The sequence below is a fragment of the Anthonomus grandis genome, chromosome 15 (genome assembly GCF_022605725.1).
Source record: "Anthonomus grandis grandis chromosome 15, icAntGran1.3, whole genome shotgun sequence".
NCBI classification, from domain to species: Eukaryota; Metazoa; Arthropoda; class Insecta; order Coleoptera; family Curculionidae; genus Anthonomus; species Anthonomus grandis.
The window spans coordinates 6,798,764-6,813,583 of record NC_065560.1 but is presented as its reverse complement, the minus strand read 5'-3'; positions in this window follow the sequence as shown (position 1 = coordinate 6,813,583).

Here is a 14,820-nt window from a genome sequence, read left to right as displayed (position 1 = left end):
ATAATTCCTTACTAAAATTGCTCTTCTCACATCACATTTTAAGTAAGTTTTGACATTTAGACTGAAAAAAATAAACAGAAACAAGATGAATTGTGCTCCATATTGAGCTTCACTAGGCCATTTATTTTGGACTCCAATGTCTAGAAATGGAAATCATATTTTGAAGTATTAACTTTTAAAATCATATAAAAAAATAAAATCTTACCCTATTTTGCCATATTGTCCGCCTAGGATCCTAATGATAATACTATTTATGCAGTTTTTAACCTTTAATCCGTCAGTTCTGTTGGCTCTATGTGATCAAAAAAGTTCTTTATTGTTGTGATCTTAACAAAGACATTTTTAAATGGAATGTACTATATATCTTGGACTCAAATAAATAAAAAAATATTATCTCATTAATTTCAAAATAATAATACAAAATATTTGGCCATACATTTGGTGTCAGTCTAAGACACATAATACTTAGTTAAGTAGAATATTTTTTTAATATGAAAAACTAAATTATTAATTAAAGAGCTTAGTTTTACCAATGGATTTTAATTAATTCATTTAAATTTCAGCTTACACTTTTGGTGGTTATGAAGCCTATTCTAAGTTACCATGTATTAAACCTGGGAGGTTAACCAAAGGTATGGCATCTGGTTGACTGGTTCAAACCCCCTCGTTGGATTGGGCTTGAATGAATGTGCAGTAAAATAATTTTAACTTGCATAGAATTGTTTATAACTAAGATTTTCATGGTTTTAAGGCCTAATAATGTAAACCGAAATATTAATCATATAGGGTCTGTTAAAAAACCAGGCAATCTGTGTCATTTGATGCCACAAATTTAACACAACAGCTTCTTGTTAGAACCCATTTCTCACTTTTGTTGTTTACATTTGGATTTGGGTTTTTACTGCTTATATCTCAGTTATTATTATATAATTAACTGTTTTTTTTAGAAATTTCCCGTATCCCATATGTTCACACACAAATGAAAACTAATCACAGCTATTGACACACAAAACACTGAACTATACTGCCGTCCTTGTTAAAAACACCGTATCTCCAAAAAAGTTACTTTCGAAAAAATGACGTTTGAAATTTTAGGCTTTTAATTCGAGTTATTTTGTAGTTTTAAAAGCTTTATAGCAATTATGTTGTCCGTAACTATAAGTATTTTTAGTTGTTCTATTCAAAATGACCAAAATTTTGTGTATGGGATATGTATTTTTGAAATTATTCGAAAAAAACATGATAGATACGTGAATTTATTCTTGTGTAAAATGTTTTTATACTAGGCAAAAAAACCGTATGTTGACATACGGTTCGAGTCAGCATATTAAAAATGCAGTCTACTAGCTATAAAGACCGTATAGCGTAAATTTAGTATCTATTATTTTAAATGACAAAAAAACAAATAATCTGGGATCTATTACAAAATATAATAAAATAAAAGACAGTTTATGTGATTTTAAAGTTTTAATGTTTAAATGTAGAAACAAAGTAGAAGTTAAACAAATGACTTAGGTTTGTTATATGAAATTATGTAGAAAAAAATATGTGTTTCCACTAAATAATTAATTTTATTCATCTTCAATATTGTTAATTAGATCAACAGCATTGCTTTCAACCAGATTATTCCAAAAATACAATTTTTCGCTTGGAATAATAGGGGATAAGTTGCTTAGAATCTTCTTTTTTCTCTCAGACGAAATCCCTCGATTTGCCGTGTAACTTTTGGGTCCTGGGCTTGAGCCAAAAAATTCTTTTTTGAGGATAAATGGAGTTCTTTGAAATCCGGTTCTTTAAAGCACTTTTTGTAAAATAATTAAGTGCATCCTCTTCTTACTTCTATCAAAACAATATCTTTTAGGAGTGGACGATCTTTATTAACTTTATTGAGCTGATAGTTTGTGAATTTGGCCAGTGTTTAAAATCAGCATAGGTTAACTCTTTGACATTTATGGAATTATTCTTTGTGCAATTTTGGACAACATTTGAAAAATCCTGAAAGTCGTAGACCTTGGGATTATAACATAAAAAATAAATTAACATAAATCAATATTTACCTTGTTTTTTGTTTGACAAGACTTGCAGGACCATCCTTTTTGCCCTTGATCCCATGTTAAAAAACCGCGAATTAATTTGCTGAAAAGAAAACAAAAACACCTGTTGACCCAAAAAAATGTCGGGGTTGAATAAAACTATTACGCAATCACGGCACATGCGGATAAAGACCGTATCTTTTATAGATACGGTCTTAATGTCAAGTAATATCGACATATTTTGTTACGGTGCTTATGTTTAGGAAATGTCTAGTTACGGTCTTTTTAGCAAGTAACGCTTATCCTAAATATAAAAACGTGCAAAATTACTATTTTCAAATTTTTTTTTCTGTACTAAAATTTCAAAATTTTATTTTTTTTTTAAATCCATAGATAAATGCCAAACCGCAGAATTCAAAAATACAAAAATCTCAATTTTGACAAAACTGCGAGATACGGTCTTTTTCACTATGACGGCAGTATACAACTGGAAAAATGTTGTGTAAACAGATCAATTTTAATAAGATTTCTTGAAAAATTTGGTTATTGAAAGCTAGTTTTCCGGCAGAAGTAAAAATAAAGTCTGCACATTTTCTATGACATATTTTGGTGCCTCATGTGCACCCTTGGTAAAAGCCGTAATTTAAATAGTTTTGAATTCTTAGCGCCATCTTAATTTCGAGGAGTAAAAGCTTTTTAGTGTTCGGTAAATCGCCCAAGCGTTCAAGACCCTTTTGCAATAACAGAGAGAAACGAGAACAATAGCGACCTCTCCATGTCACAAAGTAGAACTAAACGGAAACGGCTTTATAAGGCGCCAAATTTCAATTTTATTATATAATAGCGTGTGCTTAAAATTAGTTGGGAATGTACTATTCTGAGAGAGACTACACTGCCCTGCTTAACGAAAACGCCGTATCTACGAAAATGGTGTTTCGAGAAAAACGACATTTTATGTTTTGCTTCTTGCCATTGACATTTATAAAACTTTTTAACTAATTCTTTTAAAAAAGTTTATTAAATAGAAACAAAATATGTTACTTTTTGAGTAAAATATATTTTTTCGTTTATCAAAATGTAAACATGTACTTACATGTACTTACGGTATTTTAGTTTAAAATTTAGATCACCTATATTAGCTTCATATGCCGTATATGCTGTTACGGCATTTTCTTTTATAATATGTTATTTATTAAACAAAATTATAAATGCCGTATTATATTAGGAAAGTAAACATAAAGAAAAAGCTACCTTGAAGAAAACCTTTTATTAAATTAAATATAACGTATTATTAGGGTAGTAATACATGAACCTTAAAATAACAATGAACTCACTCATCATCGGAATCACACATATCCACATTTTCGGAAACTGAAATCAAAACTGCAATCTGTTTGTGGGAATAATTGCAGAAAACTTACTCAAAAGATTTTCCTTTCTCTCTTTCGAAATACCACGCGGTGTTTGTATGGGTTTGGGAGGTGGGATTTCAGTTTTAGAAAATTTGGCTGTTAATATATTTAATGTAAGGAATTCAGAATCAAAAGTATTTTTATACTCCAGGGTGTATTTACCCCTTTCAAATCTGACATGAACCATTGACTGCAAATATGGACGAGGAGATGTTTTACTTAGTTTGTACTGTGATGTATAATCACCCCATTGGAAAAAGTGTTGGGTATCCATAACAGCGGTGACTATGAGACCTCTCCGATTCGGCCTTTTGAACACAATCCACAAAATCCTAGAAATCATACAGCTTCCCTTTTTTCTTTAATGAATGCTCGACTTGGTGGTGGAATGAATCCGCGCTCATGAAAGTATGACCGGGTTCGAAGTATTTCACATCAATTTTTTGTGCTGAGATGTCATCAGAGTTTACCATATATATAAAAAAACAAAACAGTCCCCAATTTTTTTTTGTGCGCTACAATTGTCTAGCCAAAACTTAATCTCTTTTGCGTCTCTATTGATGACAAGGAATCGATGATATGCACATGTAATGTCAGATTTCGATCTCCCAGCGGTTGCTTCATGCCAGAGGTTAGCACAGGCTTTATTTTGTTTATTTTCACCGATGGGAACAAAAAACTCATTGAAGACGATAATCCTTTGAGTGAAGATTACTTCTTTAAACATCTCTACCCTTGGCAGCATAATCACCTATAAAATACAAATCTTATAAATTAATTTACAAACTAACTACTTAACCACTTTCTTGGCTTTTGAAGATCAGTAGATACTACCAAACTACTTGAATCACCCTTTGAATCACCGTCTCTTTGGTAAACTTCTCTTGAAAGTTTTACCTTTTGTTTATGGGAAGCCCATTTTTGACATACATCAGATTCATCACTTATCCTTTCTTTATCATGCCCCACTTGCCTACAGTGTAGTTCAAAAACTTCACAGGACCAACATTCCTCATGTCCTAGTTTTACAAAGTAAATTTTTTGCCCTGCTACTACTTCACGGTAAATTTGATATCAGACAGGTATGTTAGGATATTTCTGTTTGAAATGTTTATGCATAGCCATAATATTAATATCTGACGGAAGGTAACGTCTATTTGGGGCATGTGCTCTCCGATAATGGGAGATAGTTGGTCCAAATGAATTTATGTGTTCTACAATAACCGTACGATCAATTTTTTGGTTTGGAGTTACGTTTGTTTGACGAGTAGGTTTAAATAATAAAGTCTGTATTTGTAGCTGACATAATTGTCCTTAAAAATCGATCATCGAGATGTGGGTAATACCCCAATGTACTTAAGAAAAAAACCTTGCAGATTTGTTGGAGATCACCTGATTCGTGTTTCAAAAAATAATGAAAACTGGTCGGAACAAGATGGTTTCACTGAATGTTTTAATATCTTCTTTTGGCGTTTTGCACCTATGCGCTCAGATAGGGAAGTATCAAAGATTTTCCGTTTTCTTAACGTTCCGCTTTTGGTATATTTTTTTGAGGTTTCGGATATTACTAAATCTAATAGATAGGTTTACGGCAAATTCATTACCGGAAACTAAAATTTGTGCATATACGGCAAATAAGATTACGATATTATTCTACTTTAATGTTCAGATACAGGCTTTTTGGCCAACGCCAAAAGTTGCAGAAGGGATGATAAATATCGAAAGTGCCGTAAACGAAAAATCGAAAAAATGTTCGTTACGGCGTTTTCATTAAGCAAGGCAGTACAGTCGATAAAGAAACTGTTATATGGAGCCTATTTTATGTATGTTTGGTTTTCGATTTAAATATTAGGCTCTTATTATATATTTTGTTATATTTGTTAATAGGTATTTACTTGGGCCTAAACAGTTTCTGGCATCGCCTGAAGGCTGCATTGACATGGCCTTTTATTTTTCATGTTTAATTACTATTTTCCGTATATATTATATACATTGCAATATTTTACCAGCCGCATCTTTGTCTAAATATAAGACAAAAACTTTATATACAGCAATCTTAAAAATTGAATGGTTTTCATCTTACAGGGTGTTTTATAATTCCTATTGAAGATGGTTTTTTGTGAATATTTCCGAAACGCCTGGTCGTTATTTTTCGAAGTTTTTATCGTATACTACTACTATTGCTAATATCTGATTTTATAACATTTTATGCTAAAATGTATACAGGGTCGTTTAAAATAGTAGTCAATATAAATATTCAATAAACATTCCATCAATATCCTAAATCTGATAATCCCTCTGAGGACGTCCCACGGTATTTTTATTAAGACCATCCTGCGCAGGACATTTGCGACTATATAAATTTAAATATAGTACAAAATTCAAACTTGAAATTGACGTTTTATTAGGGCCGATTTATATGCAATTTCAAATTGTGCTGCACTTAGAGCCGAGAATTCCACAACAATAAAGTTGCTAATAGCCGTTCAGATCAATCATTAAGTTGATGACCTAAATAATAATGATGAAGTCTACTCCTAACTAAAATAGTAAGAGATTATTTGTTCTCTCAGATTCTTTTCGTAATCAAGCAATTCAGATTTAGTATTTTTTGTTCCTATCAGTGTGCATTATGTACCCCCTAATCATGTCATAGACCACAAGTCAATCACTGTCCTAACTAAACCATTAACAAAAATAGAATCATTAGAGAGAGAACTAAATGCCGTGCGAGTGAGTGAGTATCCATTGGAGCGAGTCGCTCGTGCGAAATCACTGCGGTCCAAGTCCGGTCGGGTCGGTGTCCATGCGAGCGTGGTTCCCGATTCGGCCACCGCGTCGCGTCGCGGCGCTCACCTGCCAAATACCGGAAGCGGAAGCCCGCACGCATGGGAATCTCAGTCCCGGAGTAGTTAACCAAGTGTCCACCCAAAAAATGTTTTTATTGCGTTTTAATTTAATGGGAATTATGTCGTGTAATGACTAAGAAAAATGGGTGTTTTTTTATTGTAATTCTCTTCTACTGTGATTAATTATCCATTAGAATATATTGAAATTTTTACTAATGCTTAAGTTCCTAGAGTCAAATCAGATCAAATCAAAATGGTTTATTTGGCAGAATTTACAGTTTTATATGTTAATAAAAATTACAAGGAAAAAAAATACTTTGACAAATAGGACTATTCTCTCGATTATAAAACCGTTTTCCCTAGTAAGCACAAGAAAGAAGGGATGAAGAAGCCCTTTACAATTTACAGAAACAATTTTACAAAAATAAAAATAACGTTTTTATATAGGAATGCAAAGTAAGATATACAATTAATTAACCTAAGATTTTAAGAGGCAGCAGCAGTGCGACAACGGACGAGCGCAAGGAGAGAGGACAGCGAGTCGAAAATAGACTCCAAAAAATAGCCCCAAGATGCGTGCATGTATGTTACGGAAAAAGAAAGGATAAAACTAAAAACGGAATTTTAAAATATAATCTCCGAACATTCCAACGAAAATTAGCATATTATATAGACATGTATATCTTATGTTACATGTTACTATTTTTTCTATTAGGTTATTATACGCATTATCACATTTTATATATCACCCTACTTGAATGAATTGCCAACTCTTGGTTCCATAAGTAGTTTAGATTTTATTTGACCAGAGAAAGCTCCCAAGGGCATTTGCTTTATGTCATTGTTTAAGCCATTCCACATTAATTTTAACAACTACATACTTAAAAGAACGTTGAAATGCTGCGCTTCTATGCCATGGTACTAAAAAAACATTGTTATTTCGTGTGGCATGCGCATGTTCAATTTCTTGACTTCTTAAATTAAATGGTTGATTATTATTTACTATGCGATATACAAAATTATACATATGTAGCTTTCTTCTATTGTTCATATTTAATATTTTATTATTATTGAGATATATGGTTTCTGTAGGGGATACTATAAGAGAATCTCATACAGGAATTTTGGACTTTTTTTATATTTTTTTTATTTTGTGAAGATAAAGAATTTCCATAGACTACGTCACCATAATTAAACAATGACAAAATAAGACTATCGCACAATAAGTACTTTTGTTTTGTCGATAAATTTCGCTTAAACTTGAAAAGTTTTTTTTAAACGTAAATAAGCAGTTTTCGTTTTATTTTTTATGTGTTTTCAAAAGAGAGAGAGCTCTCAAATATAACGCCTAAATTGTTTGCCTCGGAAACAACAGGAATTAAAGTATTATCAATAGATATAGGATTTAAGGATAAGTTGTGTTCGAGCCTTTGCCTTATATTAAAGTTGGAGCACATAATAAAAATTTTAGGTTTTGTGGCATTAAGCTTAAGATTATGATTTTCTGCATATTTATGTAGACTAATTAAATCACTTAAAAATTTTGATAGGATAGATTGATATTATTAATGTGAATTGGAATATAAACTTGGAAATCATCGGCATATTGTTGCAAAGTGTCGTGTTTTATTACTTTGTACATATCAGCCACGTAAATAGAGAAAAGTAACGGCGATACTATAGAGCCATGAGGAACTCTCTGGTTAAAAGGTGTAAATTCTGAGTAATGCTTTTCAGACTGCCGAACCACCATAACACAACTGTCTCTATTACGCAAATAATCCTTGAAAAAATTTATACCGCTCTCTGAAATACCAATATATTTTAATTTCGCCAATAACATATCATGGTTAATGGTGTCAAAAGCCCTACTAAAGTCCAATAAGGCCATACATGTTGGCTGACCATTCTCCTCATTTACCCTAATATCATTTAATATACCCACCAAACTTGTAGACGTGCTAAAGTTTTTCCTGAAACCTGAAATTTGAAAACTGAATTTTATATGTTTTATAGAAATACCATTGATTCCCGTTGCATTTGATTTATTAGTCGAGATTATTTTAATCATATTGTCTTGGTCCAAAAGATGGAAATTAATTTTTATATTATGTATGGTATTTATTTGATAAAATTCAATACATTCTTATCTTGCAGTATCAGGTAGGGTGGAAACAGTATTAAAGAAATTACCAATATCTATAGAGTACCACTGCGATATACTACATGGCTGGTGGTAACTTGGGAAATTATAGGCGTATGGTCTAAAAACTAATACAATTTCTCAGTTACAACAAAAATAATAATATAGTAAACGGTATATATATATATATATATATACCGTTTACAAAAACAAACATTTTTACAAAAATTACATTTGAAAAGGAAGAATAAAACTAATACATATTTCATTACATTACTTGGTGTAAAAAATATTTTGCCTTCAACCAAGAACTTGAATCTGAAATACCCAAAGTGGATGTAGTCTGCTGCAAAATTGGTATGGACTCTAATGCTATTTTTGTATTTGTTTGTTATGTGCCACCCAACTCGCCCACGAAATTGTATCAGGCTCTTTTTGACTATATCTCACCTCTAAATTGTGTACAAAACCGTAAGGTCCTAATCGTTGGTGATATTAACATTAATTTGCAGGTACTAGCACTGGGTGTTGATGGAAAATTAAAGTTATTTCATGATTTTTTGTTATTCTTTGACTTGCATCAATATAACACTCACATCTCAAATAGCATCCTTGACCTGGTACTATCAAATTATGTATGTCAGGTTACTAGGGATTTTCCACTAGTTCCTGAAAACTCTTATTATCCTGCTATTTTTATTTTTGTAAAAGTTGATATTCAGAGTCAGAGGAAGTTTAAGGCCAACTCTCAGAGTGTTAGCTTTAACTATAACTTTAAAAAAGCCAATTTTCCATTGTTAAATTAGCTCATTTTTGAGATGCAATGGGACTTTTTACATGATATAGTTGACGTTAATGACGCTGTATCTAAATTCTACACTAAATTAAATACCGCTCTTGCGCAATCAGTCCCTCTGTTTAAAAGGCGTAATAGCAAATATGATTATTCTAGTTAATATACCTCTTAAATTTTAAAAGACCTAAAGAAAAAATCCAGGCTTCATAATAGATGAAAAAAAAAACAAAATTCATTATTGATTACAATGCCTTTAAAGCATTAAGGTCCACCATTAAATCAAATATCGATTTAGCTTATAAAGATCATATAGTCAATACTGAGAAATATATTAAAAAAGACCCGAAAAAATTTTGGAAACTTATACAGGAAAGGCAAATAACGTCTTAGATTCCTGGGTCAATGATTTTAACAATATCAGTTTAACTAACCCTGATGATATAGTTAATGCATTTGCCGACTTTTTTGTTAATATTTTTAATCTCTACCCTCCCCTAGTTTATTTTATGATGATGTATTTTCTCAAAATATAACAGTTTCAAAATTGAATCATGCAAATGTCCTAAATGCTCTTAAAAAACTTAAAAACAAAGAAACTTCTGGTGTTGATGGTGTGCCATCCTATCTGTTGCGTGAATGTGAGAGTGATGTTTGAAATACTCAAAAGGTGGTCGGAGTTTAATAACTAAAGAAGATAAACTTAACGTTCTATTAAAGCTCCAAGATAAAGTCACAATCACAGGCACTGCTTCTAATGTTAATTTATTGCAATTATGAAAAAAGCTATCGGAAGATTATTTTAATGGCCTAAATGAATTTTGTGAGCAAATGCAGTAATTATGTAATGATAACAATAATTTTGTAAAACGGATAATATTTTCTGACGAAGCAACGTTTATTCTAAATGGCTATGTGAACATACAGAATTATCACTGGTGAGAGGTATTTGGACTTTCTTCAAAATGATCTTATCCTCGCTCTGATAACTTTGTCTCCGGAAGAACCCAACATGCACCAACGTGATCTTTTTTTTTAGCAAGCTAGAGCCTTGTCACACTAAGCTTTATCCGTTCGCAATTATCTAGATGAAGTTATTCCAAATTGTTGGATAGGTAGACGAGGGTTCATTAAATGGCCACCCAGATCGCCAGATTTAACTCTCCTCAATTACTTCTTATAGGGATACCTTAAAAGTAAAGTATATGTCACTACACCAGGGAGTTTAGAAGAGTTAAAAAAACAATTACGTCAAGTTAGAAATATTACTCCAGATGTCAATCACAACGTGTTATGGTCAGGTTGTTAACGGTGCTTAATTCAAACATTTAATTTAGATAGGCATTTCGTTAATTTTACATTTTATCAACATTTTTTGTTCAAAATTGCTAAAGCAACCACTATTCATTTGTACCATATCGTTTTTAAAAAAATGCGTTTTTTCTGACTCTGTATTAAAAAATGGTGGTTTTCATTTAAAAACCGTATTAATGACGTCATATCTTTTTTTTTCTAAGTCACCGTGTATATTTAATTTCCCCGTAAAAAAATCCTAAACTAAATATTAAAATCCACGGGTTCTGGCATTTCTTTCAGAAACGCTCTATTTCATTTTTATTGAATTTATCCTTTACTTTACGGATGCACTGTAAATCCCACTAGAACCATTACTGACGCAAAAATCTTTGACCTCTAGGAGTCTTGAAGAACAAGCCTTTAAAAAAGGTTAAATTCTTGATACTTGTTGATTCACCTTAATTGGAAATTTAAGTTAGGAGCTTCTAAATATCATACTGCTCTAGTGCAGAATTATAGTTTCGAGTTTTTTGTTTCGGAGAAAAGGCCAATTCCATTAATAAGATTTTCTTTGGCATCTTGATTTATATATGCGTGCATTTTTAATATGCACGAATTTTTACACGAATCATATTCATATGCATACAGTTATAAATAAATATAAGACTAAAAAGTCGTTGACTCTACCATTTTTCCAGACCCGCGAAAAAACATTTTAATTATTATAACTTCGTGAGACGATCCTCTCTAATAACACCTTCGAAAAACGAAGCAATTAAAAAACGTTATTCTCGCATTTCTAATATCGAAAAGTGGTACTGGCACGATTAAACAAGACGCTGTCACTAATCGTTATTTCTGTCGGTCGGGTCGGGCGAAAGAAACGAGCGGGACCGCGAGAGATCTTGATAGGTCTCCCATAAAGGCCGTGTCGGTTCGGATTTCGGCAATTCATCGATCGGGTGAGATGTTATTTGAGATAAGACCTCGCGGATGGACAGTACCGCCGGTACTACGGGACGTAAAGGGAACACCAACTACGGTACCGATCGCAACGACCGCTTGGTGTTAGAACAAATGACCTTTTTTTAATGTATTACTTTAATTTTTAGTTCTCTCTATAAAAAACAAGCTGGAAAAGTGTATAAAGAATAATTATTGAACATATAGTAAGTGAGATATTTGTAATAACTCTTAACATTGTTAAAATCTTGTTCACTCTAGAAAATAAGAAAATAAAATTGAAGCTAAAAAAGCTAAGAATTATATGATAAGAGGCTTCAAATCATATAATTCCTTCAAAATTTCCTTTTCAAGTGGTGTCAATACCAAAAGTATATAAATATTAATTAAATGATTTTTTATTGACTCTTTAGCTATCATAAGATGTCCATGCGTTAATATGCGTCATAACAGAGAATGTATCTTACCAGGCACGTCGCCATATATATGTCGGAGAATCACTACCCAATTAGCAATTTTTCGACGCGACAACATTGCAAATTGCAACGCAACGTTGCTTATTATAATTCCGTTTATATCAATTTGAAAGAAATTTTTTTGATTGTCTCGACGTTACGTAGCGACTACCCGTTAACTTTCTAAACGTTTTTGCAACACTTTAGATTTTGGACGGATGTAAGCCAGAAAAACTAATTAATTAATTGTCAAATGTACGAAGCTTATCCTAAAAACTAACGAACTTGTGTATGACTGACAAACATTTTAGCAGGATTAAGGCGAAGTTCACCATCTTAAACCAGGTACCCTAGGTACTGAATGTCCTTAAATAAAAATCCCCTATATAGCTCCTCAGAAATTAAAGTAAAAGAAATCAGTATATCATCAATATAAACAAAATTTGTTTTGTAGATCGCCAAGAGCCGCATCAATAACCATTTGATAAGTAGATGTATCATTAATATATACAAATGGCATAGCCGAGAACTCGTGTTGGCCATCTGGTGTTAAAAAAGCCGTTTTCTCAATACCATTCTGACTAGCAGGTATTTGGTAAAAACCTGAAGCCATGTGAAGAGTCTGGTATATTATTATAATTTGGTAATGGATATATTATTTGGATTGAGCTTACAAAAGTCATACCACGTTCTAATAGAACCGTCTTTCTTTTTCACCAATATAATGGGACTTGCATAAGAAGAACAGCCGGGTCTAATAATATTGGCTTAGAATAATTCTAAAACCATCAACTGGTGCTAAGCAATAAAGTCTAGATTGATCATATCCCTATCAGAATTACGTAAATATTCATCGATTTGCTCAATATTACCCTCATACTTTTGCAAGTGAAGGCATAATTTTCATGGGTTATAATTGAGTCTTTGTTGCTAAAAAAACATTAATGATTTGACTGACTAAATCTCTGAAAATAAAGCATCAAAGAAAATCACATGCATAATACATAAAATAAGTTTAAGAAAAATACCTTGAGTTTCAACCAATATTTTTCAATTATACACTATAGCATTCGCATCTAAAATCCTTCAAACACAACATACAGTCTTTATATTTTCTATTCCAACAAAATTAAACGCTATGGTTAATCAAAGAAAAGTCAGAACATGAATCAAACAAAAAAGGAACAATCTTACCATTTGTATTTGTCATTTGACTAAATTGACCTCACTTTCTTTATATTTGGGTTTACTAGTAAAGCCTGATTTCCTTTAACTATAGCATAACTAAATGAAACACATAATAGACATTGGGATTTTATAATCGTGCATGATCCGTTTACTCACAGATTAAACATTTACTCGACACTGACAAGACTTACGTCCAATTTTGCCACAAACAGGACACCTGTCTATAAATGGTTGTTCATTTATGCCTGGTAGAGGAAGAGAACGACGCTTCGTTTGACGTTTAGTTGGAAATAGCATCTTGTCTTTACCTGTGGAGCTTCTTAATGTAATACGAAAGCCATCTTGGTATCTCCGGCAATCTTTTGGTATGTCCGCCTGTAATCGCTTACGCATCAATTCAGGAATATTCTAACGTCCAAGAACTGCTTCTTTGATCGCATCCATAAGACCAACAAGTTTAAAAAATTTCAATTAAAATTCTGTGCAAATATTCTCCAATATTTTGCCTAATGGCGTACAGCGAATAAGCCACTCCGGTTCTCCTATAAGTGCATATGATAAACTAGTCACTAATATAACTCTTAATAACTTTTGAATTTTAACAAACTCATCAAGCAAACAGCACCAATCTTCCTGTATCATTATCATTTTTCCTTCTGTTTTAGTTTCATTCGTCAGGATATTTTCAGTTGATTCTGGACATGCAATTCCCACTTCTGATTATCGAATTATTATCACACGTATACATATATTAAAGGTAAGATTGTCCAATTCTAAGCTATCAACCTGTAAGAACCTGTAATCCGTAGCTGGTTACTCTAAAATCTGTCGATTCTTGCCCCTAAACTCAATTATAACGTTTCTTATAAATGCTTGGATATGTGTAACTTAGACGAAAAACTTACTTTTTAGTTGTGTACCGTTCGTGTGTCATGGCAACTCTATAATCTTACGGAAGAGTAAATTGCATGGCGTAGTGAACTAGAAATCATATTTAGCAAGCTAGTCTTATTTACAAAAATATTTTATAGACTGTAATTGAGTGGTATATTGGTGGCTATTATACATTAAATATGTAGCAACACAAAGGCTTTATTTTAAAATAAACAGTGTATCTTGTTTATTTTAAAAGACGAAGAAAAGTAATAAAAATGCATTTATCATAGTAATTCATCTTGACGTGTTCCAAACCCCATTTGCAGTTTATCTAAAATCGCCAGTACGTCATGGGAGCAACTCAAATTAGGTTAGCAGGCCACATGTATCATATATGCGTCGCGAAACATAGCTATTTTTTAAAACGATATTAGAATTTTCGTTTAGTGTAAGTTTTATTAAGAGGAAAATTATATATGGTGGCAATTAACGTGTTACAAAATGTGCTACTTTCTAGACCCCCTTTATTTGTTAAATAATAAATTACTGCACAGTGGATCGTTTTTGTTTTTTTCAATTCAGATCATTTTATCATTATCATCTTATATTATATATACCCCAAATTTCCAAAATAATGGTGACAAAAAAAAACTAAAGAAATTCTCAGCCAATTTCAATTATATCACAACTTCTTAAAAATCTTGAGAAAAATTTGTGCAGACTTAACTGGATCCTCTATTATAACTTATTCACTTATATTTGATCAAATATTATCATATATCGTGGAGAGGGAATTCGTTGTTGACTCAATC